General features: G+C 46.1%; 1 long non-coding RNA gene across 3 annotated transcripts in view; it reads right to left on the bottom strand.

The window, feature by feature from the left end:
• LOC136009439 (uncharacterized) overlaps positions 1–27,196 on the bottom strand; it is a 68,546-nt gene that overhangs the window by 3,605 nt on the left and 37,745 nt on the right. For all 3 annotated transcript variants that reach the window (XR_010610562.1, XR_010610564.1, XR_010610563.1), the window contains exons 2-3: positions 25,733–26,103; positions 1,866–1,946 (exon numbers count right to left, since the gene is read on the bottom strand). This is a non-coding gene — a long non-coding RNA (uncharacterized LOC136009439). The remainder of the gene's footprint in view (positions 1–1,865; positions 1,947–25,732; positions 26,104–27,196) is intronic.

The following is a 27,196-nucleotide window of genomic DNA, read 5'->3' as shown; positions in this document are numbered from 1 at the left end:
TGTTTTCCTGTTCTCTGGATGGAGGATCAGTGCACAACCTGACAGCAAAGAGACCAGTGGCAAAAGCAAGCATCGAACCCAAGGCCACCATCAGACCTGCAAGATGTTCTGGTCCCCAAGGCAGGCAGGTGGAATGTAGGAGATGTATGTATTCCCCACCTGGACATGGCCAAGGTTCCGGCAAAGGGCTGTAACCACACAACTTCACCTTGACAGTGTTTCCCTCTCTATAAAACAGAGCATTTCCTCTCTCTGGGGCTGCAGTGAAAACACTTCAATGACTTGTAACACAGAAACACTAACAGTAAATTGCAGGAGAAACTCTCTGTACAAGAAAAACACACACATTCTCTTTGCCCACTTAAAACTAAACAAGAGTGGTATACAACAGCAAATTATGTTTGTTCCTTGATTTAAGGTGACAATCTTGATGATGGACCATCAATATCAATCTCTCTTTCTCAACAGCTGCACCTCTGAGAACATACTGAGGGCATCAGCAGAAGCAAAAGCATACCAAAAATCTTAGAGTTGCATTTGCTTAGGTACAACAGCTTGTACAACTAAATTTTAACCTTTTCTACTCTATTTATTCACACTGCAGCAGTTTGGCCAGCATAGGCTGAGCACTCTGCAAACACAAGCAGAAAACAATGTTTCTGCCCCTCAACAAAAACGGAGGTGAAGCAGAGGAGGTGGCTCACCAAAAGCAGATGGGTATCTGAGGCATGAAATTTCCCCTGTGCAGGAGATGCAGTGAACTGCACAAAAGCTCTCAAGGGAGATGCTAACCAACAGAGATTTGACACACAGGTCTCAGCTCTTCACATTATCATACCTACGGGCTGCTGCACCATAGCCAAATTACTGGGATGTGGATGCTCCCGCTACAGGTGTTGGGCTCCCACAGGGACAGGGTAAGCATTGCTCCAGACCTTCTCACTGTGGCTGAAAAGCCACAAGCCATATTACGTGAAAAGCCAGAGGCCAGAGTGGCTCTAGGGCTGGTTTCCAGGAGATCTGCAGGCAGTCCCAGCAGCCTCACGGAGGCTCAGTGCATCACCTCCTGGTGCTGGAGTTGTCCTGCTGGTCCCCACTGGGACTGCAACATCCAGCATGAGATGACACAGTTGGACTGAAACCTCATTGGTGATCATACCCTATCCTTCAGGAACATACATACACTGCCAGTCAGGGTGTATAAACCCTGAGAGTAGGCTCAGACAAGTGGGTTATAGATGTAAACTGTGCCGAAACCTTGAACAAAATTTAAGGGAAGCTTAGGAGAGGCCCAAGCTTTCATGCAGTTGGTTCATAACCCCAGGCAAACATCAAGCACCAAGAATTCCAAGTCTTCCTATACAGGGAGCAGACATTAGACATGCCTTGCAGACCCCACATCCAAACAAGCCATCCCTGATGTGCTGACAGTTTAGAGAACAACTATTATAGGGATTGATTCATCCCATGCAGATACCTACAGCAGGTCAGGGGCAGGAGCTTCCTAAACAGATCCATTTCCCTCCAGTGACTGTAAAAGGAGGCTGGGAGACTGGTTCAGTAATAGGTAATTGCAGAAGAGGGCTCCGAATCTGCTGTGAAGCCCAACTACAACCAGAAACAAGTTCTCTGTGATGCACAGTCCTCCAACATATTCAAGGCTGTCTCCAACCCTTTTGAGACCCCCAAGTACATCAGCAGTCTAAAATCCTCCCATCAGCCTTGAAGAGGCAAAATACAGGGAAACCCATAATAAAAATTACATCTGGAGGTTCAATAGAAGAGGTCTTGCCCAAAGGCTGCAGGGAAGCCGGGGAGGACTTGTATCTCCAGGTTTACAAGTGCTGAAAGCCATCACCACTCACCTCACTTTCCAGGAAACCCTGGCAGGATCTGACCTCCCTTCCACAGGCTCCTCCTCTCTCCTTCTCACAGTCAGCCGGGACCTGTATGACATTGCAACAAAAGAAACGTCAGCAAGTCCAACCTTGTCCCACCCCTTCAGCTGAAAAGCTTCATTTCCTCAGCTCTTCAAAATCAGGCTGCACTGGAAAGCAGGTGTATAGAAATCACAGCTTACATATCTATTTAAATATTTATATATGTATTTATTTTGTACCTATATTATCTCCCTAAACAGACATATAAACTGGGGAGGTGACAGGAGCCCCTCACGAGCAGCCGAGGCAGCAGCAAATGGACTGGCACGAGCGATGGAGCATTACAGCCTGTCCCATGATGAACACCCAGGATGATCCAGCAACAGGGCACCATGTCCTCCTGTGACGTTCACTGTCAGCTCTAAAGCAATCCCTCATATGTTCCTAAATGGTAATGGGAGGAAATACAGCCAGGAGTGCCAGAGAGCCTAGGATGATGAAGAAATGTCCTGAAGGTGCCCACCTAGGGCTGGCCAAAAACAGCGAGGAAAAAGAGGAGAGGCAGAGGACCAGTGCTGCATGACCCAGAGCATCCCAGCAGCATCATGGAGAGGATGTGGGCTTTTCCTCATGGTGCTCTTCACATGTTGCTGACACCCCATGTTACAGCCCAAGGGTTGCAGTGGACAGCCAGACAACATCAGGCTGCTGCTCAGGCACACAGCACTCTGCGGGGTGACGGTCCCAGTGGCCTTTTTCTCCCACCATCTAGGTCCCCATTTTCTCTTTCTTCTCAGGCCACTGGACCCCTTGTCAGGGCAGCTGTATATCACACAGCCATATATCAGACACAGAGCCATATATCACACATGAGCTGGAGGCAGAGCAGGGTAAGGGGACCTCTATTACCATCAGAATAGCCTCATCACTCAGCCTACTTAACCCAGCCACATTTGCACTGCTAAATTTGGGAGAGTATGAGAAGCATTCCCTCAGAATGGTGGGGGAGGGACAGGCAGGCTTTTGGCCTCCTTTAGCTCCCTGCCAAGTGCTCTGTAATTCAAAGTCCACGTCAGGGATGCTACCGCAAGCTGTGCAGCAATGGCCCAGACCCAGCAAACCTGGAGATCCAGTGCCTTAACCCCTTGGAGTCAGCATCTGAGCCTGGTTATTTAAAGATGATTGAGTCAGGCTTTCTGAAACAGATCCCACTGACATAACAGGTTTCAAGGAGGTATGTGGAGGGGAATGTGGGACATCTCCATGCAGGAAAGGAGGCACTTAACTTCAGATAGCCTAGTTTGAAGACCCTGCCCTGAAGGGATGCAGTGCTCAGCTTGGTAACAGCTAGCAGCAATCACTATATTCAAACTGATCTAAGAAGCTGTGAATGACTATTTGAGTGCAAAATAGATGAAGAATTCAAGAAGGATGGCATCAATACCTGCAAGTAAAAAGGGGCCACCATCCCTGGTAGCACCTACAAACATTGCCTTGCCCTGACCTGCAGCACCGGCACCTGAAAACACCTGATCGCCAGCTTTTGAGATGGTAGAAGCAAATCAAAGCTCTTTCTCATTCTTGTTGCTGGAGGGCACAGGAAGGAAACACACATTACAGTAACTTTTCTGGGCCCGTTTTCCATAAACACCACCAGCACCTGCACCCTCCTGCAGATGCCCAGAGAAATATGCCCCTGGAAACACAACCCACGAAACGTCTTAGGGGGGTGCTGCTGCCTACACCCAACAAATAAACACGTTATTAACCCCACAGGGTGCCAAGTCCAGTGGTGTATGAGGTCAGCCAGAAATCTTCCCCAGCACCTACATCCAGACATTCTAAGGAGCTTTTGAGAGATCCAGGCATGAGCATGGGCAATTGGCCGCCGAGCTTGGGCTGCTCTCCTGGGACCTTTCCTAAGCGATTCACACGCACCCCAGAATAAAAACCTAGGCTTGTTTTCCCTAAAAGTGGGCATCAAACACTCTGACATCAAGAAGCATGATTAAAGACAGTTGAGTTACGAGGAAAGATTAAAAGAACTAAAATATGCCCAACTTGGCTAAGCAATGAGTAAGAGGAGACACGATAAAAGACTCCAGGCATCTGAATGAAGGGAGTGGCATAGCATTAAAGGACTGAATAAAATATCTCTCTGAGAAATGGATCCATCAATGATCTCCCAAGAGATAAGGTACAAGCCTCATTTTTTAAGCATTTAAAAACCTCAATCACTAGAACTGAGTTTTTTGAGCAGAAATCCATTTTGCCCCGAAGGGAGCACACACCAGAGCTTTTCATCTCCGGCACCGGGTGCTGCGAACAAAGCATGTGATGCCACAAGGGAGCACAGGAAGCTTGGGAAGTGGCAAGTATTTCATTCTGCCTCGCCTAAGAAACAGAGATAGGCTTTTTCACTGAAATTAAGAAAATAAATCCTTTTCACTGCTAGTTTTTCATTCAGCAGCCCTAATCCATAATGTTTTGGGTTAAGAAAACCCTAAATAAATAAAAAGGAAAATAATCACCAGCCCATTCAAAACGAAAAGCTCTGGGCGGTTTACAAGTAGTTGAATTTCCCCCAATAATTAAAGACACATGTGGTCCCACAGTTGCGACAGAATGGCTTGAGCTGGGCAGTGGCACTCCCAGGGACTGTGAGCCCAGAAGCTCTCCAGACCCAGCCAGACCCAGTACATACGTGGGCATGATGACATGGAAAATGTCATGGAAAAGGAAAAGCACTTCAATACCTGTCATTTCTGAAACCCTCTGAAACCTAAGGACCTGATACACTTTACAGAGATCAGAACTAAACCTTAAGCCCTGAGAAAACCGCTCAGGAGGAAAGCTAAACCTGTTACACTGGCTTTGCCTCAGAAAGCTCTGTATAACGCATGTAACGTACATACCTACCTAAATACCGGCTCTGTGAAACCAAAGCAGGGCATTTTTGTGTAATTCCATATGATATCCAGCCATATGAGGGTCTCCTGAACATCCTCCCCAGCATGGACACAGAAAGGTGTACCCAAGAGAAGGAGCTTGACCTGGCCAACAGTATTTACTGAACACAGACACATGCACAGTGAGGTTTCCACCAACACCAGCTTATCAGCTCATCTGAGGTGCCTGGGGGTTGCAATTAACCCCCCGGGTGTTCTTTCAGGTGCTTCAGCCCCAAAATGCTTGGCACAACTAGGCCACTGGGTATTATTTGCAAAGCTCAGCAGCATCCCAGATTTGGGTACCTGAGAGACTGCTTCATCCTCAGCAGGGAAAAGCCAGAAGACATTTGTCAATGGCGCAATATTAAATCACAGTTAAATTCACTCAGTGGCCAGATACCATCAAGGAGGTGGTCCTGTCCCAGTTCCCCCTGGGTCTCCTGACGTGGTGAGTCCATGCAATTGGATCTAAGAGAAAGCTAGCTGGGGAAAATGAAGGAAAAAAGAAAGTAAATCATTTTCTTGTAATGAATTCCCTAAACCAGTTCGGTGGGGTTCAGGCAAGTACTAGAAATCTTTCCCCTTTTGGCATGAGCGAGATCAGCTGAACTACAACATGTGACTGCAATCCAAGGCAACCTTTGTGTGCAAGGCCAAGAGTGGATCTTTCTGATCCCCTCCCCTTTCCCACAGCAACCTCTTAAGTCTGCAACTGCCTTTCTCCATGGGAACAGGAGATCCCCCGTTTACTGGCTGGTGAGTTTTACTGCAGAGCTGAAACAGGATGTTCACAGAGGATTTTATTATCTACTTTTTTAATAAGTGGAGCACTACAGTACGCTGTGAATCTTCTTGCTTTATGCTTGCTTGTCTCTTTGGGAGGTTGAAGCACAAAACCAGGCTGCCAGATTCATTTTATATACTGAAGAAACATGACTCTCCCCAATCTGAAAGGCAGCCAAACATAAAAAGACCTGTTCAAAGTGGAGGAAACTGCACTTACAGTTTGGAATGAAAAGGAAAAAAAAAATCAAAACATCTAAGAGAGGTTATTATACCTTCTATTAAACCTTCCTCTTCCCATGCAGAATCAGCTGCAAGAACAGTGATGCTCGAGATAACCAGGCTCGGGGTATCACTGTCACAAAGAATTAAAGGCTTGCAAGTTGTATTCAGACAGCTCCTTTCTTTCCTTTTGATGTTAATTTTGGGTATCCCTGCCCAGGCCATGACTGCAGTTTTAGTCCGCTCTCATCACGCATTCAGACAGTCAGACAGACAACCCTGGCAGCCCTCATATCTAGCGTGGAAGGAGGACAAAGCCTCTCTCTGACTCACAGCTCATCCTTACATGAACAGCTTTGGGGATATGAACATCAGCTAGTTAACAAGAAACAACTGTCTCCCAAAACACAAAGTTTCTACTATTCAGAACAATGAATTGGGATAATGCATGTGTTTAATAAAGAGAGGAGAAGGTCCCAGTGTAAGGGTGCATCTCCTGCATCACTCACCCAAACAGGTGGTGCTGCAGCTGGGAGTGATGGGGAAAGGTGGGCCCAGCGTGGTCCACACACCCTGTCATGGATGAGGGAGGGATGGGGGGAAGCTGTAACCCAGAAGAAAACAAAAAGATGGATCCCTGTGGCTCTGCACAGAACTGTGCCCTGTGGGACCACAGCTTATTTCTTCACTACAGAGCCCTGCCACCTCCACAGAGCTGGCATTGAAACCACCCCTCTTCAGGAGCAGTCCCTCTGAAAGCCTGAGAGAGCTGACTATGGCTACTGACCTGTAAAGAAACCCACTTGCTGCCACTCTTTCTTGACTTGCATGGACCAGCAGAAGAGCCCCACCCGGGGTGCAGGCTCTGCAGGGTGCAGATGCTTTGCTGCTTTCACCCCTGCTGCTTTCACCGTTGCCATCAATGACCCAGCGTCTGCCCCAGCCACCACAGTGATTTCTGTATTCCTCTCTTGCTAAAATCATCTAGCAGGGCACCTTTTGCTACTTAAGAGAGGTGATTGCCAGCACAATCATGGAGAACATCTTGCTTTCCAATGGAAAGAGCCTCAGGATACCTTTGGAACTGCCTGGGAAAGACACACTAATGTATTCTGCATGTGGGCAGCGGGACAAGATGCACTGATCCTGACCGGATAGGCAGGCAGGCAGGGAAGCACCTTCAGAAGGATGACAGAAGGATTAAAGAGCAGGAAGGGGCAAGGACAGCCCATCCAGCACCAAGGTACAAAAGACAACCAGTTTCAGTGCCACCTCTCCAGGCTCCCACAGGATAAGCCTCAGGAGGGACTCGTGTGCTGGGAAACGTCCAGTTCCCGTGTGCTTCCCAAGGAATGCATTTCTCACCCTGACACACTCATTTTGGTGCTCAAGTCAATCCTTACTCCCACTCAGAGAAGCCTTTGCCAGCAGCCGGTTTTCCCTGGATATTTTCCAAACGCTTATCCAGAGCTTCCCATCCTCACTCTCTCACACGACAATAACTGCAATTCTGTTTTTGCTCAAGATCTGAAAAGCTGCAAGGGAGAAATGAGTGTTTTTGGGGTGTCGGGAAGACGGGCACCTGTGCCTGTGCAGGCACCCATTCCTCTGCTGGGGGAAAGGGGATGCGCTTGCCCTGTGCACAAAGCTTTTGGGAGGGAATGGAGCAGGATGTAAGCGCCTGGACCGCTGCTGGCAGCCTGGAAAGAGTTACAGCCAGGCTCGGAGGTTTTCTGCCTTCCCAACAAGGCGGCTGGGGTGAAGAATGCAAGTGACGCAGCAGCATCCTGCCGGGAGAGAGGGAAAAAGTAAAAAAAGGAAAGAAAAAAGAAAAACAACTAAAGCTCTTTGGATGCGGTTCAGGATGACTACACTTTTACTGTAAGTGTTTAGTAACTCGGAGTCACATAACCCTTCTCTGCCCACTTGGGGCCGGGACATGCAGATTACAAGCTACAAGAAACCTTCACACACACACACGCCCAACTGAATCCCCTGTTCAAGGGAGGACAAAAAAACCTTTAACAAATTAAGCTGCATTTCCCATTTAAGCAGAGGCCGATCGCTATTTATTTAACAATTTTAAAGTGTTATTTTAGCCTTCCTGGTTTGTGTGTGTTGAGAGGCTGTTCCTGGGACAGCAGCCAAAGTCGATTAGAACAACCCGGCAGCCAGAGAGGGAGGGAAAAGCAAGGGTGGAGGAGTGGAAGAAGGTGCTGGGACAAGGCTTCACCACGGGGATGGTCACAGGCAGCCCCCAGCCATGGAGCTGGAGGGAGGCAAGTGAAAAACTGAGGACAGTAATGGGGAGAGAGAGCCAGGAGGGCAGTGCCCAGTCCATCACTGGTGGTTGATGGCAGAGGCTCCCTGCTTTCAGTACACTAATGCCTTGCCTCAAGCAAGCGTGCCAGGAGATGAGGAATTGATCAGGGGGCTGAAGCACCTCTCCTGTGAGGAAAAGCTGAGAGTTGGGATTGTTCAACCTGAAGAAGAGAAGACTCTGGGGAAACCGACAGCAGCTTTTCAGTTCTTAAAAGGGGCCCATTAGAAAGATGGGGATGCCACTACAACTTGGCAGACCATACTGAACTCCTCCGAAGCTCCGCAATCAGCAGTCCTGACATAAGCTTGCCATCTTGCAAACTTCATTTGGTGCTCCTCCTTTTGATGTTATGTGGTGTGTAGCAACTGCCCGGTGATTTTACTTCTTCCCAGTGCAAGCCCCAGCCCGTTAGCCTTGAAAAGGCAATGAATAGCAAATTACTTGTTCTCTTCTTCACTTTCTCTGTACCACTTTTAAGACAAATTACCACTCTTCTTTTTCTAAGCAACCTAGATCAACCTAAGTCAAGATTCAGTGCCAGCACTTCACACGTCACAAGCAAGGATAGGAAGCATTTATATATATATGTTATATATATTTATATTTCTTTTCAGAGGAATTTTAGCATCAACTAAACTAGGACTGAAGCCTAGATCTTCCTAGCAAAGCTCATATCTGCACCTTCCCTGACAGCAGGCACAGACACTATGCTTTGTGCTGCACACGGATGCAGCAAGACAAGGGAACCCTGAAAATCACAGGAGAAAGCTTTGCAGCCTACAAAAAAAAAAAAAAGACCAGGCATATCCAGCAGGTCTGCCTATCTGTGATCTTCCTCTTCAAGGCACTTTTGTATCCTCCTGTGATTTTAAAACCCAGCACACACTGTTTCAGCTTTGATCATACACCTTCTCATTATCAACCAACCAATACCAGAATATCCTTTCTTCTTGCAGAAAAACCCCTCTTTTCCCTACTGGGTACAGCTGGTAGGGCAGAACAGACCATGCATTTAGCATTTAATCATAAGCATCAGTTTGAATCATCTAGGTTTGCACAGCTCCAGAACATTCCCACCGGCTGCAGACACCAGCCGAGTAACACCCCCGTCAGACAGCAGTTGCAGGGGTATTTGGTTTAGCATCCGCAGGGGAGGAAATCATCATTTCGCATCACAACACACAGTGACCAATTTGTGGTCAACCAAACTACTCTCAAGAGCCAAAAACCCAAGTGCAATGTAGTAATGCTGGAAATCTGGATTCAGAGTATCAGGAGGTGTTGGGACACTCGACCTCAGCAGGACTGACAGGGGCAGAAAGCACGCCAAAATCTGGATGCAAGGACTGCAGGAATGCAGGGCCAGGAGGGACATTAAACAGCCACCCAGTCCCAAACCCTCTTTTGGCTTGTTTGTCTTCATGATGCTCTCCAAGGCAACACCGGCGCAGCTCTGCCAAGAAGGAAGCAGGACTCGGCTGCAGTTCCCAGTGACAAGCACCGCTCACCCCACCATCCGGGAAGGGCTGCTGTGCTCTAACAAAGAGCTTTCTAATGCTTTTTGGGCCAGCTCCAGCACCACTCATTATCCTTCACCACCACCAACAGGAGCTGGAACCTATACTTTGAGAAGTGCCAGCCTACCCTGCTGCTACCTGGCACGATGGAGATGATGTTGGTAGAGTCCAGAGAAGAACTTCCCTGTATGCAACTTTCTTCCAGTCCTGCCCTCAGACATGGAGAAACAACGGGTGCTGCACTCCTCACACCACCCTCCTGAATGTCTCAAATCTGCTACAATCCCTTCAAGTCTCAACAATATCAGGTGCTCAAACACCTCTCCTCTCCCTGCCCTTATTCCTTCCACTTTGAATCATAGAATAGTTAGGGTTGGAAAGGACCTTAAGATCATCTAGTCCAACTACTCTGCCACGGGCAGGGACACCTCACACTAAACCATCTCACCCAAGACTCCATCTAGCCTGGCCTTGAACACTGCCAGGGATGGAGCATTCACAACTTCCTTGGGCAACCCATTCCAGTGCCTCACCACCCTCACAGTAAAGAATTTCTTCCTTGTATCTAACCTTTTCTTCCCTTTTTAATCTTTAATCTGTATCTAATTTAATCTTTCCTTTTTTAAGTTTGAACCTGTTTGAACCCGTTACCCCTTGTCCTGTCACTACAGTCCCTAATGAAGAATCCTTCCCCAGCATCCTTGTAGCCCCTCTTCAGATACTGGAGGGCTGCTAAGGGGTCTCCAAGCTGAACAGCCCCAACTTCCTCAGCCTGTCTTCATACGGGAGGTGCTCCAGTCCCCTGATCATCCTCGTGGCCCTCCTCTGGACTTGTTCCAACAGTTCCATGTCCTTTTTATGTTGAGGACACCAGAACTGCACACAATACTCCAGGTGAGGTCTCAGGAGAGCAGAGTAGAGGGGCAGGATCACCTCCTTTGACCTCCTTCCTGCATCTGTTGTCTGGGCAAAACTGCATACTTCGAAATAATTCTGGGGACACTTTCTAGCTTTTTCTATGCTAACAGAAGTTCCTTGCCTCACCTCACCGTGCGGACATACAGGTTGTGGCCACACAACTCACCTCATGGTGGGCTGCAGTACAACCAACACCGGGAGAGCAGAAATACCTAGCTCTGAAATTACTGCTGAAGACAGTATCCCATCAAACCATGGCCTGACACCTGTGTGTTGGGTTGGTTTTTCCCTAGGTTTAACATATGTAAATCTTCCAGCTATTCCTCAAAAGTAAAGTTTCCCAAACAGAAACTTCACCTTCCCAAGCTGACAGCTTTCATATTAAAAACAGCGGGGCTGAGAGTGGGTGCTGTATATCAAGCGAGGTTTTATACGACAACCAAGACTGAATTATACCTTTGCCATTTTTCTGGGGGCTATTCAAGATCTGCCTTTCTTGTACCAGCATCCGACTGCTGATTCACAACCACCTTGTGATTAACTGCAGCTCCCAGATCACTTTCCGCAGTTCACCTGCTACTGCTCATTTTGGGTACATGCATCTGATTTCCAAGAGCCCTGTTTTGCACTTGTCTTTGTTGGGTTTGTTTTTCTTGTCTTTAAACCACCCCTGCAGCTGTCAGAGAAGATACTATCACCTCAAGTACTTGCAATGTCTCTGCTTGCATTTCATCTTCTTTATCCTCTGCGGTCTACCATCTAATCTGCTACTGACCCTACAAATGCCTTCTTGATCCACAGTGAACTATTTCTTTTAGCTTGTTAAGTGTCCACTTATGATGATTTCATCTTCAGCCCATTTCCCGAGTTTGTTTATTGAGCTGTCGGGATTTCCTCAAGAACTATTCCAGAGCTTTCAGCACTTTTTCTGGTAATCACTGAAATACCAAACTTGCTATGAGTTTGCCTAGTAGCTCTGCAAGCCCTCCATTCTTCAGGAGAACTTGCTACACCAGGAGGTAGCACACTTAAGAGCTGGCAACTCAAACGATGCTAGATCTGCAGTTATTTGATGTTTTCTTACCAGGCAGATCAAGCAGATCATCCATTCCCCATTCAGCACCAGCACCACCATTTTTCTTCAAGTCTCACCTACCCTGCTGTCTCCCCATTGCTATTTCCCGTGGCTGAGCTAGGAATTCAGGGCTGCAAATGCTTGCAAAGAAAAGCTCATGCCTGAAGGGTTAAGACTTGTTTTTTCATCATCTTTAAATCATAAATACGATTTCCACTTGAAAAGGGAACACTTCATTTAACAGACACGGTGGCTCTGAAGGGTAATGCAGGGCTTTGAAGGGAATTGGAAAAAGAAAAAAAAAAAAAAGGAAGCAAAGGGAGAAAGCAAAATAACACTTCCAGAAAGTTTTCCGAAGGAAATGAGTAACCACTTGTTATTAAATGATAAATCACAGTCCTCGGGAAGTGGCATTGTCTGTGGTCTATTTTTAATGAGAAAACACCCCTCTCACTGGCACAAGGGCTGAACATGCTGATGGAACATGTCTGTGGATAGCGGGAGCATTCTCTGGGAGCCATCATCTCATTCCTGCCATTCCCATCACTTATCAGCAACCAAAATGGCACAAAAAGAAAGTGGCCTACAGGAAAAAAAAATGCATACAGGACAACAAACAGGGGCTACTGTTTTCCATGGAGGGAGGACAGGAGGAAACATAGAGACCAAGCAGAAGAGGGACATCCCAAGAGTGGTCTTAGGCTTTGCTTTTGTTTTCCATGTGTGAGAGACGCACACGAAGCCACCAGAAAGCAAATCTGTGCTGATCCCAATGTCCCTATAAGGGTTTAGGTGATTTCTCATATGCAATAGCATCCTCTGTGTCCCTAGGATGGGGACATGTTGTAAACCCCTTGGCATCTCTTTTCCCTGGGGTCTCCCACCAAGACAGGGTTTTCTGGGGAAGCACTGAGTGCTGCAGCTCCACTGATGCTGAGCACTTCAAAGGTGTAATGAGCCTCATTTTATGCTGACAAATGAGTCCCAGATTCTTGTGGCAAAGTGACTCGCTGACTGGGAATAGCCACATGGTGTTCAAGGGAAGAGAAACAAAAATCATCAGAGCTAGCTGGAGGCTGAGCTAACAGCCTCAAAACTAAACCAGAGGACCACAAGCTCTCAGACACCCCAGCATCATGCAGTAAGCCTCCTTGCACACCAGCAAGGGGACCATTTTTGGCACCTTGCACCAAGCCCAACCAGCTCCTAATGCCCAACTAAGCACCACCAAGCCCAAGCCATAGGGTTTAGCTGCAGACCCATGTCTCCAGCATGCTCAAGCCAGCTCTAATCTGAAACCACATCTTCTCCCACCAAACTTTCCAAGCTGCACCAGGAACAAGCAGGAACCTATGACTGACTTGCTGTAATGCAAGGTACTGTGCCCAATTTTACTGTGAGGGTGACTGAGCACTGGCATGGGTTGCCCATGGAGGTTTTGGAGTCTCCATCCATGGAGATATTCCAAAGCCACATGGACACAGTCCTGGGCAACTGGCTGTAGGTAGCCCTGCTTGGGCTGGGAGGTTGGACCAGATAAACTGCTGCGGTCCTTTCCAGCTTCAATCATCCTGTAATTGCAAAGACATACTGCACTGCAATCCTGCACACTGAATTAGCTTTCACTGACCTGGTGCAAAAAAAGGCTGTAATTATTCAACTTCTCAACTATTTCTGACATTCCTTCCACAGATGAGGTTTAAACCTTTCTTTTTTTCTACCCCCTTCCTTTTAACAGGAACGCAACCCCCCAGTTTGCAGGAGATTATATAACGCGCACACACACATCCCTCTTCCAAAACAGGGTCTGAAAGTGTTTGTTTGATGACTTTTTTCTTTCCTCCCACCCATAAACCACCATCCTGCTGGTCTCATTCATTGTGCGGCATTTTGCAACGAAGCGTAAAAATGGTATTAATCATAGCCCTGAAAAAACACAAACTTCTTCTCTGAGGTTTGAAGTAACCATTTGGAAGGAAAACTTCCAGGAGCCAGAGCGACTGACAGGGCTGGAGACTAAAGTCCTTCTTTTCAAAGGCCAAGTGTATCCCAATATATCCCTTGGACAGCTGCCCTGAGCCAAAGTTATAATACTTTATTCTTCAGTTCAAGTAGCAAGAAGGAGATCTGGTACAAAATCAGGACAAATACCCAAAGTGAAGAGGGAGGTTTAGTGGGCAAATGTGTTGTAAATTTAACAGGAGGCTTGAGCTCTACCTGGAGCTTTGGTGAGGATTGATACCTGAAGCCTCAGCTATCTCTCACCTCCAGGATACTGCCAAAATGGCCAGGTAAGGGCACCTATCCTTCTCAGGCGGCACCTGAGCACCCCAGACCAAGCACTAGCATTGACCCACAGCAGTGTTGCTTCAGCAACAGGCAGGAACACAGAGATCTGCACAGGCAATAGCAAAAAATAAAAACCATTATCATCTTTATGTTTTTTGGCCAAACACCATCGGAGAGAATTACCTCCTCCATAAATCAACTCTTTGTCCACCTTCACAGATTTAGTGTTTCTCATGGACATGAGGAGGGGCTTCTGTCAAAGACAGAGTTGGGAAAAAGCATGAAGCTTTTTTCTACATTAGATGCTTTAACAGAGTTTTGCCAAAGGCTTTGGAATCCCTCTGCCTTGGAGGTGAAACATTAATAATGTAAACCCCTCCTTTTAAATTAGGAAGGGCACTAAAAGAAACTATTGAAAGAGAAAAACCATCAAGCTCGCCACCACCTCCAACTCAAACACTGACATTTTCTTTCAAACCCCTAAAGTGGTTCAAGCAGCTAGCAAGCAAGGATTTTACCTTTTTCTCACCCGTCCTCCCCCCACATTTACGTCTCTGTCGTTAATCTTTCAGGCAAAGCAGTTGACCACAGGGATAGAGTATGCTGAGCCTCCTGGTACAGAAAGCCCCAGGATGCTGCAACCAGGGACAAGGGTGATGCGAGCAGTTGCAAAGCATCTCATAGGGCGTGCAAATATTTTGTGTTTATTATTATATTGGTAGGATAGGATACAATACTGTATGACAGGATACGATAGAATATGACAGTTCAGTATGAAGGGATGTTCAGCCATCATTTAGTCCAACTGCAAGTACTTTGTACTACAAGAGCAAGGGGAGAGAGAAAGAAAATAACCAGTGATAGATCTCTTTTCTTCGTTTTGATCAATAAACCCAGACTCTTGTGCATGGTGAAGTTCCCTGCTCATTCAAAGCACATGTACTTCTGCCCATCTCAGTTATCGATACCGTTTCTTATCAGCACGTTTCATTCTTTCCCATTCTTGCAAGAGCTCTGCAAAGTCGAATAAAGGATATTATCTTCATATTTAAGAGGCAAAAAAGGCTGACAGGGATAGGTCTACTCCCTATCGAGGTTTTTGCAAGAGCAGGAACAATGTGGCAGCCCAAGATTTAGCACTGTCTACACAAGCCCTACAGGGACCTCAACTCCTTTGTCAGCAGCCAGCCCAGGTGCAAACTGCTGTCCTGGTATGAAGGTGGCCAGATAAAGCACACAGGGACACATCCCCCCCTTCCACACAAAACTCCAGATGACCAGTCTGAATTTGCAAAGGAAAACATACAAGGGCCAGGGAATATCACCCATTTACCATGGTTCCTCTTGGGCACCCAGGTCAATGCGCCAAGAAGACCTTTACATTGATCGCAATTCCCATTGCAGCCATGGAAACACTGGAAGAATGCAACCTCATGTGTCTGCAAAGGATGCTTAAACACATCACTTTCTTCAGGAAAAAAAAACAAACAGGGAGAAATAGCTATTCAAAACTGCGTGCCAGCCAATCTGGTGACCGGGTGCCATCCTCCGGCAGCTTTTTTAGACAGTCATGAACTCCAATTTTATTTTGTTTCCTGCTCCCAGCAGCTCCTAAACAGTGTGAGCTAAATATTTATAGAAGAGTCAGTGTTTGTTTAAGTTTCAGTGCATACTCACTGAGCTCCAATGTGCCCAGATCCCAAAGTGACAGCTGATTACAGAAGAGCCTAAAAACATGGCAGAGGGGACCCTGATGCTCACCAGACCTTTCATCTGGACACTTTCTCCGGTGGTTGTATTGGGGCACCTTTCCCAGCTTCTTTCAAAAGAAGAGGAACCGCAGCTCCCGCCAGCCAAGGTCCATGTTTCATCAGATGCTTTGGAACAGCTCTGCTCAATGCCACGGAGCCCCAGATTCTGGGGAGCCTCTGTGTGCTCCAGAGCCTGCTCCTTCGCAGCTTGCAGCAAGGTGCATGGACTGCTTCTGGAAACACAACTGAAAACCCTCAGCTGGCACAGCATGCAGCAAAGGAGGGTGCAAATACCTCCGGGTGTCCGAGCCCATGCTGTCACACAGTGAGGCACTGCATGGTGTCACTCTGGCTCAGTAAGTCCTACCCTGACCTGGGCCTTCTGTCTTTCCTGGATTCAGCAACAGCTTTTCCAGCTCAACACAGCATCCACTGCAGTGGAACAATGAAGTCCTGCCACACCTTACAGAATTATTGAGGATACCCAAAATTTTTGGCTAACCAAACAACCTGTCAGTAGCTGAAAAGACACCTGTATGTGCCAGCACACTTCTGCTATAAACTAGCCAAGTCCAGCAAGTCACACAGCAGAGGATGACAGCACCTTCTTGCGCACGGTGTTATCCAGTGCCAAGAAAAAAACTAGACTGTGCTTCAGGTGTGGTGATTTTACTCACCCTATAAAGTCATGTGTGGGCCCAGTTAAACACTCCTGGAGTCTTCAATTTGGCCTATAACTGAGGATTCACCACCACAAAGGTGTACACGAGAGGCGAGGTCATCAAGCAGGCATAATGCTATGCCAACACATCCCAAAAGAGCATTTCACATGGTAGATGCTCAGTGTCCAGCTTTGCAAGCTCCCAGAGGAACCGCAAGTGCAGGGAGTCGCCGTGCAAGCACACTTCTCAGCATCCTCTGATGACCATCCAAGGCTGGTAATTCCCTTTGTTTTTAAGGTTTCACATAAAAGTTCCTTCATGAGGAACTGTGCAGGCGGTGCTTATTCACCTCAGACAGGTGACTGGTTGGGATGTCTTTGAATGAGTCCATCTACTTCAAACCCGACACTTGGTTTGAACAGCCACTTGGATGAATGCAAGTTGCTGAAGAACTCACTGACAGGTATCACTGTGCTCATGCCATCAAGATAAATTCTTCATCAGCACTGCAGCAAGGTGGGACTTGGCAACAGTGCTCTGTCCTGGAGTTCTCCGGGGGACAACAGGACCCGTTCTCCCCTGAATAGGGTGTTTCAATGCATTTCACCCCAATAAAGTAAAAAATGTGGTGTCAAGCATGAGAACGGCTTGTCATCAGGTGAATCTCAAGGTCAGGTCTGCATGATGCCATCATTAGGAGTCTCCACAGCAAGCGTGAAGGCCCTTGCATGGATGAAGAACCCAACTCCACAAATGGCCATGCCAATGTCATATATGCGTGCGCTACACTCTCCTCTTCACACATATGTGCACACACACAGGAAAGCACCTGATTTATGTTTTATGGAAGTGCTCATATGTACATGCACGTGAATATGCATGAGTAAACAGGCCCACCGCAAGCATGTCAATGCTTGACAACAAGATTAAAGAGGAGACTGCAGCATGGAGGCTGGAAACAATGACAAGCACTTTCATCAGGAAAACACCAATTACCCAGCCTGCACAGAACCTCTCATCTCCATGAAGCAAGCAAGGCTACCCATTACAAAGATGCCTTTATGGTGATCTGACTTTTAGAGAAAGAAGGAGAGCTGCCATGGCTTTCCCATACTTTATTTCTCTAGGTCTCAGGGGGAGAGACCTATTATTGGAAGCGCACGCCTTGCCATGCACACCCCACAGCTGGTGGGTCCACGGGAGACAGATGGAACCATGAGGTTGAAGGTACAAGCCTACGACCAAGGAGACTTTGAAGCTGCAGCTGGTCTCTCTACACCGTTAATGCCATGGGGTTAGCTTTACTGATGCTTCATGGAAGACAGACATAGATGCTTTATGGAAGAAAGCAAAATTTTACTGGGGCAAAGAAGAGACGCTTTTCCAATTGAATTCATCTGGTCCTAAAAAAGAAAAATGAAGGAAAAAAAAAAAGAAGAAATACAGCTTCCCTTTTCCCCCCTTTACATAAATATTGGATCTGAGCGCTTTATGCTCTAAAGAAGTTAAAAATAGGAAATAATATCAAGTCTACGTGCTGCATCTTTTATCAAAGCCTTTTATGAACATCAAAACCAGCTCCTCTGCACTCTTTTATACTTTCCTGCTGTCACTCACAATTCATAAAAGGGGACTACAGAGATACAAAGGGTAAAGCACTGTCACAGGAGCCAGGGACAAAAACCAGCTTTTCCTCAAAGCTCTGAAATCTAAGAGCAATTTCAAGCTGTAATGTCACTTTTAGCACACAAGATGAATAATAGATATTCAAAATATAATAATACTTTCACAAGTAAACAATGCTTTGCAGTGTCAAAGCTTTTCAGCAGCATGTCAAGCCTTTGCAGAAGGATCATTTTAACACCACCGGGAGGCAAACACTGCAAGAATAAACACGTGTTTAACGGAAAGGCAGGGTCTCTATGGCCAAACTCCATCTGTGTTCTCTAGAGACATACATCCAGATCCCCTCTATAAAAAAGGGAGGCATGGAGATTAACAAGATGAACCAGAAACTCTTTACACATAAACTTAACTTTGACCCTGCCATCTCTCAGAGACCTGCCATAAATCCAAACCTCCTCCCCATCTGTGTGATGAATGGGCTTACACTCACCTATATTCAAGAGATATGAGCATTAATTAACTCCAACATAAAAAACACCCCACATTTGAAAGATGGTAGCTGCTAGAATATTCATGACTCTTACCCAGCATGTTTATATAACTGGATATGAAGCAAATCCCCCATGAAAACTATAGCAGACCTGAGAGCACCATTTAGCTGTTCAGCATCTTTTCCACAGAAGGCAAATTCCATAACTTGCGGTCACCATTATTCTTTTCTCCTGCACTGCACATAAGAGCTAGGAATTCGAGGGGAGGAAGTGATAAACCCATGATAAAAAAAATTCCAGTGAACTGTCAGCATTATCCTAACCAAAAAAGAATTTCCTCCTTAGTCATCCACAGGCCGGCAAGCCAGCTCCCCCATGAATTACAGAGGAGCGTAGGGAAAAAATGTTTATCTGGGAGACTACTTCTCTTCCTAGTACCTCAGTATTTAAGTTTTAAGCAGGGCAAAGGCTAAATGAAAACCACCTGATGCTGACGTAAATGCAACCCTGGATAAAACTGCACAGGGACCCCAGCAGAAAAGAGCTGCTCCTTCTCAGAAAGCTTCATGAAAACCAAGTGATGGTGACAGCGAGGAAGCTGATGGCACTTCAGCATCCCTGTAGCCCACAAGGAGCTGGGGCAGCATGGTGGTCCCACCATCATTCACCATTCCAGTGAATGCCTTCATCAATGCCTTTGGGCATGAAAACTGGGGGTTTGATATGGAGATGGACCTCGCAACTGGACAATGGACAAGGGTCCACCTTCCAGATGCACAGGGGCTGGGATGCATCTGTGCTGCACCCCACAACTTGCCTATGATAACCTGGATAATAATATGTAGGATTTTTATTGCAGACAGCATAACACACACGCAGGCCCCTTTTTGCTGCCAGAACCTCAGGTCTCTAATTCGATCTCCTGGCTTTAACACTGCAAAGGTAAAAAGGAAGTGGTGCAATGATGGTTTCCTGCAAAAGCAAAGCAGGCGAAGCCACAGCATCCCCAAATACTGCAAGGCAAAAAACCAGGAGGATTGGTGGGAGATTGATTCTAGCTCAAGAAACACCCTCAGGGTAAAAATATTGCACAACCCAGTATTTTGTGCTTCTGAACTGCTGCAAACATTACAAACCCTTCAGATCATGTCCAGTTAACAGCTCCGGGACAGTGCAAATCCTGCCACCTTCACCACTGGCCCCTCCAAGGGCCTCTCACAGCCTTGGGATGCCAGCCAGCTTCGGAGGTTTTACATTTTCGTGGCATGAGACAAATTTCACTGCGAGTTCCTCAGTATTAATCCACATAATGCTGCTCAGCAGATGGGAGCCCAAGAAAACAGCTTGTCAACACTTTCAGCTCTGCAGAGCCCCTCAAAGCAATGCAAAGGATTCAGGAGACAAGCAGATACTCTTGCTTTGCTGGCTTTAGCAAGGATACGTCTTGTGATAGTTCACTGCTTCTTTGCAACCTGAAGCAGCCCAGTGATTCAGCAGATAGTTAGGTATTTTCTGTGCATAATAAGCTAGCACCTGCAGATGCAGGCACTCAGGGAAAAAGCAAAGATCAAACATTAAGAAAGATCTTTATTCTGAAAGTAATTGCTAGGATGTTTTTGCCAATATAAAGTGCAAAGAACATCTTGAAGCGATAAATAGAGGACCATTCAACACATGCTAGCAGGATTATTCCAGGTCTTTAAAAATATATAAATATTTGTTTACTTATAGAAATAAAAGTATGGTTTTGTGTATCTCCAATTACATTTCCTGCAATTAGGGCACAAAGTTTGGGCACGAATGGCACACACTGAGATGCTTCTAGCGAGCACCTGAAAAGAGGGACAGACCCTCTGCAAAAACGAGTGCTGCAAAAGGGGTCGAAGGTTTTAGCATAACCTAATGACTGAGATCCACAATCAATGTGATTTGCTAAGGTTGGCTCTTGCTACTCTCAGGTACATAGAAGTCAATGTCCTCTAAAACACAGTCCTGGGGTCAAAAGCAGCAGGATGAGCGCAGGTCCACCAGCATCCCTCACCCTGGGCAGCGTCCCCTCCAATCAACAAAGGAAGAAAGGGACAGGCAAAGAAAGATCAAAGCCAAATTTCAGCATCAGTGGCTTCAGCATTTCCCCCAAGCAGAGAAAGAAGTGAATATGAAGCTTCAGTTGTAAATAATTTAGAAGTAGCAAATGGACTTTTGGCAGCCAAGACAAGAACCTTTAAAAGCACTCACATTTGCAGCCCCCAACCCTTACAAATCCAGCCTGCTGAAGTGGTGAGGCAGGTTGTCCGCAAACTGAAAACTGAAACTAGTTTCAGCCCCGATTCCAGAGAGCTGGGAGTAATTTTAGAAGCAGAAAACCATCAAGCAAGAGACAGCACCTGTAGATTAAATCCTCTTCCTTTGCCAGGCTTCAATACATTCGACTCACACAACCATAAAGAAAGTAAGACTCCCTAAAAGAAGCTTCATTGTCAAATTTACTTTATAGCTCTGAGGTTACTTTTCCCCCCTTAAACCAATAAATACTTGCAATTCCTGTATTTGCTGCCAGCTGGGGAGAGATTTGAAAACTTCTGCAAACCTGCAATTTCAGTGCTTCTCTGTGCTGGGCACTGATAAATTCCTCTGGAGTGAGAGTGAGAGAGGTTAGTCATGACAAGAACATCCCTGCAATGTGCCAGGGCTGCTTTTCACTGTCATCCAACCATCATTAATACTGACTTAGCCCATCTGTGATTTGTGTAATCAGCTATGTGCTTTCGAAACACACACCCTCACATTACACTCATAAGAAGCCAAACCGAGGCTTTTTGTATTTTTTTTTTAATTGATAACATGCATCTGTCCATAGACCTTCCCCCTAAAGGACATTTTGACCCAACACTCTGCACCCTGACTGAAAGGCATTGCTATTTTATCAGTAAGCATTTTAAATGCTGAAGGAGTTCATCTTTTAACTCGCACCCAGGGATGACCTGGCAGCCCCCCAGCCCAGATGCTTGTGCTGACCAAGAGAAAAGCCTTTATATCAACACTCCCTTTGAAGCTGCCCCAAAGGGGCAATGCACAATGCAAGATTTGGGGTATGTCAACCACAGCTTTTGCCCTTGCTCAGTGTCAGTGCAGGCCCATGCAGTACAGAGGGCAAGCACCACTGAGGCTGTTCCAGGTTACCCAGGTATTGGGCAGGTTTTGTTGGATATTCAAACAGGCATCTCCAGAAGCACCAAAGAGACTGCACCACTGGAGCACAGCAACTTAATACCCCATCTTCTTGGGTGACCTTGAGCACTGCTTGTCCTCCAGAGCTGCAGCCAACACCTATTCTCACATTCAACATCCATTAAGAAATCTGTGTACAAGCAGTGATTACAACTCTTCTAGCTCTCTAAACATGAGGAAACCCAAGCAACTCCCTCACATCAAATTATAGAGATGCTCTTCCTAAAAGGCTGAGCAACAAGGGCTAGGAGGAGACCAATAAACACATTTTGCCCATACCCTGCAAGCCTTTTAGAAGTGTTCAGGGCTCTAATTAGGATTTTCCTTGACTGCAAGGAGGAAAGCTCAAGCTGATAGCTACATACAGAAGATAAATCTCATTCCACCACAATGCACTGCTGACAAAGCACCTTTTCACATCTTACAGGAACAAGCAGAGATCTGGTTTGCAACGTCTTTATCAAACAATTGGCAGCAAAAAAAAAAAAAGACTTCAGATATGAATGCTGTTTGCTTTCATTGTAGATAAAACACTCACACTGCCAGTGATCCTTCTTTCTCAGGTGCTTTAGAAGTTGCTAGGAGCTAGTTAATAAAACACCAGGAATTTTGGTGATGGGAAAGCTGTTCTGTACTCCCAAGAGAGAAAAACGGGCTGAACAACTTTCCTGATCAACCCACACAGTGGGGCTTGCCCACCTGTGAAAGTTAATTCAGGTTAAGGGAAAAAAACAACTCTTTTCTCTGAATGAAGAGTTGAGAAGACACAGCCAAATCCTGGCTTTTCAGTCACTTCTTAATCTGGTGCACGGATCAGAGGCCCTGAGCAAAGCCCTCACTGGGGCTGCTCTATGGCCGTACCCACTGGCCTGCTCACACAGGGCCAGCTCCTGCACAGACCGGTCATGCCTTCCTTTTGACTCCACCAGCAGAAGACCCAGCAGGACTGGGAAGACGGTCGGGTCCTGGGATGCCCAAGCGTCCTGGTTTCAGCTGTAAGAGTTATTTCTCTTCCTAGTACCTGGTGCAGCGCTGTGTTTTGGCTTCAGCCTGAGAACAATGCTGATAACACACCAATGTTTTACTTGTTGCTGAGCAGTGCTTACCCTGATCAAGGACTTCTGAGTCTCATGCTCTGCCAGTGAGGAGGGGAAGCCAGGAGGAAGCAGAGACAGGACACCTGGCCCCAACTAGCTAAAGCAGTATTCCATAAAACACCATGTCATGCTCAGTATATAAACTGGGGGGAGTTGGCCGGGAGAGAACAATCACTGTTCCAGTCAGGCTGGGTATCAGTTAGTGGGTGGTGAGCAACTGTTTTGTGCATCACTTGTGTTTTCTGAGCTTTCCTTTCTTCTCTTGTTGTTTCCTCTTATTATCATTATTGTTTGGATTTTATTATCACTATATTTTACTTTATTTTCGTTATTAATCTGTTCTTATCTCAACCCATGGGGTTTACGTTCTTTTCATTCTCCTCCTCATCCTGCCCTCAGTTACAGCCTGGGTCTAAACAATGACACCAAGTTATCAGAAAACCCAGCCAAGGACATCTCAGTGGGTGACTCCAACCCTGCTGCCCGACCCACAGTAACATAAGCCTGAGTTGCAAATAGGCATTTTTCAGCAATTCTAAACAAGCATAGAGACTGGCTTGGTGAGTCCAGATGAACTGCAGCAGCATTTATTTGGGTTTAATAAACAGTTTTTAATGTGCTGAAGGACAAAAGGCTAAGGGAGAAGAGAAAACCTCAATACTGCTATGCATAACTTTACCAGCTTTCACATGTGGACCCAAGCAAACAGAAATTATTTGTTAGCTTCACCAGAGGTACAGATGGAGTCACTGGAGAAGTCAGGTGCAGAATGCAGGTTTCCTAGCTACCCTTCTTTCAGCCATCAGAGAAAGCCTCCTGAAGTACAGAAGAGGCACCATGCAGAAGAAATATAATAATTTTTCAGTGTATTTTCTACGTTATTTGAGCTGGACTGAAGCATGCCCAGTGAGTAAAGCAGGAGTAAGGTTCAGTGGGGGGGAAGTCAAAAGCTGAACATCCCAGTCCCAGGGATTGCCTCTACAGCAGAGTACAAAGCCCATGCAAGCAATACCAGAGGTTCTCCATCATCCCTGAGAAGTGAAACCTTGCAGATGCTGCTGAGCCTCTAGGCAGTGCTCCTAAAGAAGATCCTGTCTAGACATATGACCACACAGAACAGGGGCTGACCATCGACCATCCCCACCAACCTGCCACAATGCTGCTTTTCACCTGCCATGTCCAAATTGCCATGGTTAATTCTAGCCTTTCTTACAGGCACAGTAAGTGCTTGACTTTCCCACTAGTTAAAAGAAAGAACCTTCTGATCCCCAATCTTTGTCTCCCATCTCCATTTGGCCAATGTGTCACAGCCAAATTTAAGAGTGAGGTGGCTCATTTTGTTTCCCCCTCCCCTCACTGCACACTCTACCCACCATTTCCTTCCTTTAATCTGATGTGAAATCATGCTTATGAAACAAGAAGATGAAGCTTTTAATGCCTCACAAGTGCTGACAGGATTGCAGAATGAATGTACGGCCAAGCATTTTCAGTCCCTTCCCTTCAGAACCTCCTCTTTGTACATTAAAAATAAGTAAAGCTAGATTCAAAGAGCTAACTTTTCTTTTACCTTGTAGAAGGAGTGATCTGTTCACCAACACACATGAGCAGTTTCAACCTAAACCAGCACAACTGCCAAAAAGGATGATTTTCGCAGCAAATTGATACCCACAGAGACCAACACAATGATCTAATTCTTGTATTAGAGAAAATGGAAAAGCTTGTCACCTGCACAAGAACTCATTGTGAATGACTATAAAAATGCAAATTTGGTTGTTATCACTACAGCTATTGAGTTATCCATGTCTATATTGAATAGGAATAGTTTTAATTTTAAAATTAAAGACACCCCCTTTTTAATGGGATAAATCATCCTCAAAATGACATTCTTCAGCAGAAATAATGTTAAATCAAGAAGAGGAAAAACAGATTAAATGCTCATGTCGCCTCCTTTGCAAGCAGACAGTGAAGTCCAATAAGCTGATCCACACATGGCTGATACTGGCTGTTACAAACCCAGTAGGAAGCTGCCCAAGAGAGTCTGGGGTGACCCAGGAGAAGGAGTAAGGAGCAGCAGATATAAGCACCTCCACCCCCTCCTCAGATGTAAGGCTCAGGTAGGAAATCAAACCTTTAGAAGAAGCTGACCCTACCATTCTACACAAACCTACATCTCAAACGGGGTCTCTGTCCTAATGAGGAAAACCCACATTCGGAGCAGGCACCAAGGACTGAACATGAGGAAGAACTTCTTTACTGTGAGGGTGACTGAGCATTGGAACAGGTTGCCCAGGGAGATTGTGGAATCTTATTCCATGGAGATACTCAACAGCCATCTGGACACAACCCTGAGCAGTGTGCTCTAGGTAACCCTGCTTGAGCAGGGAGGTTGCACTAGATGATCCCCAGTACTCCTTTCCAGCCTCAACTATTCTGCAATTCTGTGACTTTGGAAGTTCTTACCTTTAGTAGAAGCTGGTTTAGAAACACAATCACAGAATCACAGAATGGTTTGAGCTGGAAGGGACCTCTGAGATCATTTAGTTCCAACCCCCTGCCATGGGCAGGGACACCTTCCACTAGAGCAGGTTGGTTCAAGTACCATCCAGTACCATCCAACCTGGCCTTGAACACTTCCAGGGATGGGGCAGCCACAGCTTCTTTGGGCAACCTGTGCCAGTGCCTCACCACCCATTTCTTTCCAATGTCTAATCTAAACCTACCCTCTTTCAGTTAAAAACCATTCCCCTTCGTCCTATCCCTACATGCGCTTGTAAAGTCCTTCTCCAGATATTTTGCAGGCCCCTTTAGGTACCGGAAGGCTATTATAAGTTCTCCCTCTAGCCCTCAGAGCACAAATTGAGCTTGTAAAGATCAAGAAAGCAGACTCAATAGTGAATGAGAAAACCACCTACATACCTGCTGGACATGAGCTCTGCTGCACTGGAAAAGCTCTGGAAGAAGAAAAAAGTATCCTTTTCTCCTGGGTAAAGCAATGGCTTCATCTTGAGAAAACACAAGCGGAGGTATTCCAGTAAGCGACCAGTTTGTTATAATCCTCAGGACAGGGAGGCTTCCTTTCCAAATGACACAAGGTGACCCAGGAAAAAACAGGGTAAAAAGACAGTAGGAACTTCCAGATGCTTTTATCCACAGCCAATGTTCTCCAGAAGGTTTTGGGCGTCCACACGTCCTATGATCCTAAAAATCCTTGGGAGCTACTGAAAGGACCATGCTGCCGGGCTCCATCAAACGTTACTCTGGACCGGTGGGAAGCGTGGGGCTGGGACCTTCAGAGAGAGGAAAGGGACAGGCTGTTACACAACAGCTCTTACCACATTGGACAAGCCTTCACCTAACCAATAGATCCTTCCAAACCTCTCTGTTTTGTTTGTTTTTATCTCAGAGGAGAGTTTTCCTCCCCTCTCCTTTTCTTCTCAGCCCTTCTAAACCTAATGAGGTATTTTCTCCACCAGGGAAGAGAAGGACAGAAAGGACTGCAAGGCAGCGGGTCAGCAGGACCATCTGCCCTCCTGATTTCAGAGGAAAATGTCCATTCACATTAGGAGCATCACTCTGTCAGGGGTCCCTGCCAAGCTCTGGGCCAACCCATCAGTGGGATCCTACCCTCAACATCTCAGAAACAAGCAGCTCTGAAGTACCACAATCCTCTTTGACCTCCCACCAGGCAGAGCCACGCTTCCCACCTCTACGTTCAAAGAAAATAAACACATCCCAGCAAAGTGGATTAAAATACCCAGGGAATTAGTCATAAAGATTCTAGTATTTGATGGATATAAACCCATCGTAATCTGGGGTGGGGTATTTTGTTTTGTTTTTTAATCTGATTTTACTAATTGTGCTGGGAATAGAGGTGCTGGGACTTTTGCTTGTTATTTTAAGATATGAAAACTATTGCTCAAACACAGGCAATTGCCAGGCCCGGAAATAATGCCTAGCAAGCACTGAAAGGAAACTCAAATAACACTTTGCCCAACATTGCTTTCTAGTTCATGTGTAACAAAAACAGCAGAAAACAACTGAGAGCCAAAAGGGTGGCTTTCTTCTGCTTTGTTTTAGCTTGCAGCCGCACAGGAAGGTGATATCATTGTGTAATGTAACCAAGCAAAGGAGTAATGAAAGTGCAAGCAAATAGATCAAACAGCACAGGGTTAAATACAAGGTGTGATAATCATTTGTTTTGCTAATTGTGTCAATAAAGTCCTATCTGTCCTCAAACAGCGGAAATGTCATCAGGTATTAACAAAACATCAGATATCAACAAGAAAAGAAGTGAACGATTAAATGTACAAAACCCCACCATTTTTTCCCCAGATGCTCTCTTTAAAGGCTTGATTAGGAGAATCAGGTGTTTATTTTAAG

The sequence above is a fragment of the Lathamus discolor genome, chromosome 2 (assembly GCF_037157495.1).
Source record: "Lathamus discolor isolate bLatDis1 chromosome 2, bLatDis1.hap1, whole genome shotgun sequence".
Taxonomy (NCBI): Eukaryota; Metazoa; Chordata; class Aves; order Psittaciformes; family Psittacidae; genus Lathamus; species Lathamus discolor.
The sequence above is the reverse complement of the archived record's forward strand: the minus strand, read 5'-3'. Positions and strand labels throughout refer to the sequence as shown.